Source organism: Grampus griseus, assembly GCF_964374135.1.
Source record: "Grampus griseus genome assembly, chromosome: 3".
Taxonomy (NCBI): domain Eukaryota; kingdom Metazoa; phylum Chordata; class Mammalia; order Artiodactyla; family Delphinidae; genus Grampus; species Grampus griseus.
Window position 1 is genome coordinate 58,602,849 of NC_139019.1, and position 3,367 is coordinate 58,606,215.

The following is a 3,367-nucleotide window of genomic DNA, read 5'->3' on the forward strand; positions in this document are numbered from 1 at the left end:
CTGGAGAAATATCATCTAGGAGCAGCGTGGGAAGGGGGAGCTGTATGTCCAATAGTACGAAGTTGTGTTTCAGTCTGTGCCTACATTTCAAATAGACATTCTAAAGCTTCCTCTTTACCCTCAAGCGGGGGTGAAGGTGGCGGGCCGTGCCGGCACGGTATCCGGTCCCAATTCTGCTCACCCAATAATTGCCTGAAAGCAAGCACACGCCTCCTTAACCAACTGGGCAATATCTACGCCTCAGCCTTGGTAGCGGGCTCTTGGGACTATACTAACTCTGTGAAGTAGATGCCCTGTGCTGTGCTTGTAATTCCCGACCTTCCAGACGTCTCCCGTGGCGCCCCAAGTCCTTGGGGGCCAGAGGCTCCTGGGCCCCGCTTCACAGTCAGGGGATGCGCCAGGGAAGTCAATCCCAGCCGGTTTCTTCCTTCCGTCCTCAGTCAACTCATGTTGGCTGACAGCCTGCTGTATGCCAGATGCGTTGGTGAGGAGCCAGAGAGGACCAGGTAAAACGTGTTAGGCCTTGAGACCCAGGGAATCCCAAAGAGGGAGCGCTGCATGGGACCCCATATCCTTTACTCCCAGGATCTGCAGTCTGCCCACAGTACTAGACACTCTGAGGCCACCCTGCCTTTAAAAAACATCCCTTGTGTTCGGGAAAGCAAGTATTTTAATATCCACCTTGCAGACTTATTTTCAAGCAAATGACCAGCTTTGCATTCATCTCCTTCTCTCTAGTGCGACCTCCTCTTTCTGGAAGGGTCATTAGAGGTCACATTATTCACCCTTCTGGTCTCCCTCATGATGATGATGATGATAGAAACAACTAAGGCTTCTATTATCCACTGTGAGCACTGTTCTAAGCAGTTTATGCAGATTCATCTTTCAATCCCCACAACTTTATGAGGGAGAGGCCATTTCTATTCTGATTTTACGGAGGACCAGAGAGAGGTAAGTGAGGTGTAATAACGAACCTGTAAGGGACAGAGCCAGAACTCAGACCCGGGTGGGTCTGTTCTCTCAGTGTTCATGCCATTAAAAGCTGAGGAAATGGAGGCTTCCAGGGCTGGAATCCAAATAATCCACCAGCCATCATCAGCCTGGCTCACACCATAGATTCCAGTTACCTAGGCAAGGAGTGCTATGAAATCCATACACACACAATTCCTCCCAAGTTGGTCAATTGAAAAGTTCGAATATATCATATCATAAAGTAGTTGTCCATTCACTTACTTGCTCCCCTGTTTCCAACTCCCAGATCAACCTTTTTGTCATAAAGTAAATTGTTTCTATGATGGGACCTTAAAAAAATACCTTTACCATAAAGTTTGTAAATTTTTTTTTTTCCTACTCAGACCATATTCAGCTCATTCCCTGTCTCCTTCAGTTAGTTACTCTCTTCCCTTAAAACCTTGCCCTGATCAGCATCCTAGGTCTTCAGAAAGGATGCCTCTAGGCTGGATGGTGGCCCCCTAAGGCCTCTGCTACACTCTACAGTGTACTTAGCATCCCCAGGGTATTAGTTTCCCAGGGCTGCCTAACAAATTACCACAAACTGGGTGACTTAAAACAGCAGAAATTTATTCTTTCACAATTTGGAGGCTAAAAGCCTGAAATCAAGGCATTGGCAAGGCTGTGATCCCTCTGAAGGATCTAGGGCAGAATCCTTCTCTGCCTCTTCCTAGCTTCTGGTGGTTGCTGGCAGTCCTTGGCATTCCTTGGCTTTTAGCTGCATCACTCCAATCTCTGCCCTGTCATTACATGAGCTTCTTTTCCTGTGTCTCCTCTGTGTCCAAATTTCTCTCTTCTTTATGGACACCAGACATTGGATTTAGGGTCACTTAAGTCCAGTATGACCTCATCTTAACTTGATTACAATACATATGCAAAGACATGAACTTTGAGGAGACACTAGTCAACCCAGTACAATCCCCAAAAGTCATCATCAGTGAAAATGTATTGCTTGAGCTAAGGATGCAAAGAGGCATAAATCACAGACCTTGCCCTCAAAGAAAGACACTGTAGTTACAGAGGTGGTCCCTGCACTCGGAACATAAATCACCAACAAGATAGGGGATGCTTAGAGTCAACTGACTGGGGCCAAATGGCAGCCATGCCAGAGGAATTCAGCCAAGGGGACACAGTCACTGAGGACACCACTAAAAGATTTCACTCAGAGTGGCAGGGCGGGTGGTGGTGAGTTCCAAGGAGATCCTTGAAGGAAAAGTAGGAAAAGCAAAGATAAGTAAGGAGGGCTTATCAAAAGCACCGCTCCAAGGGGGAAGGTGTGCCTGGCAGAATCTTACTTCTGAAGTTTTGCTGTAGAAATGAGAGGCTGAAAGGATGCAAATAACTACCATATGGAGTAGAAGAACATGGTGAGTTACTTTGGCTATAATAATAGTATGCTGTAATGCTGCAGCAATTAGCATGTTGTGAAGTGGCCTCTCGTTCATTAATTTTATTTGGTCTTCAAAATGACAATCCTGAGTGTTATCATATAACCAAGGATCCTGGGGCTCAAAGGTCAAGTAACTTGTCCAGGTCAATCAGCAAATCAGTTGTAGAACTGGTAGAAAACACACGGGTCTCACTAGTCCTCGTTCAGGAATTTCCCCACGAAATGATGTTGCCTCCTGGGTCAACCTTCCAGTACTGATTGTGTTGTTCTTGGCCCAAGGAAAGCATTTGAAGAACAGAGTAATCCTGCAAGAAATAGAAAGGCTCCTAAAAGCCATATAAATCCCAAATTGGAATTGTGAAAAACCCTCCCAAGCCATCTGAATTGGTTTCACGAAACCTTCTGAGGAATTTCTAATGTAGTAAAGTCTTCTTTGGCCTTCAGAAACATTATATGATCCAGTGGCCTTCTGCAGAACTCAGCTGTTTATCTTAAGGAAATAGGGGCTGAATGGAACTTGAAGGCGTGCAGAGACATTGGTAAGAAGTTGAGGGGAAGTTGAGTACAAAAGACAAATTACATCACAAGGTGGTAAGGCAGCAGAAACTGATAATCGAAGCTCTGGGTCTGGGCTCACCAGCGTGGACTCATACACAGATGACCAGATCTTGGCGTGTTTTGGAGCCTTTCTAATCAGAATTTGTAACTATGGCTACCAACTGGAAGCAAGCAGGAAGTCTAGCCTTGGGCTGAATGTCTGATGCTTAATATGTTTCCCTGGATTTTCCTTTACTTAGCAAGCAGGTAACTTGCCAAATTCTCTTCTGGCTGAGTCTTTAAAGGTATATTTAAGGATGAAATTCTTTTGCGACTAGTGTGATTCACTGAATTCTTGCTTGTGCAAAATGCCGCACTGGTTGCTATGGAAGAATACAAAAATATAAGACAGTCCCTGACCTTGAAGAA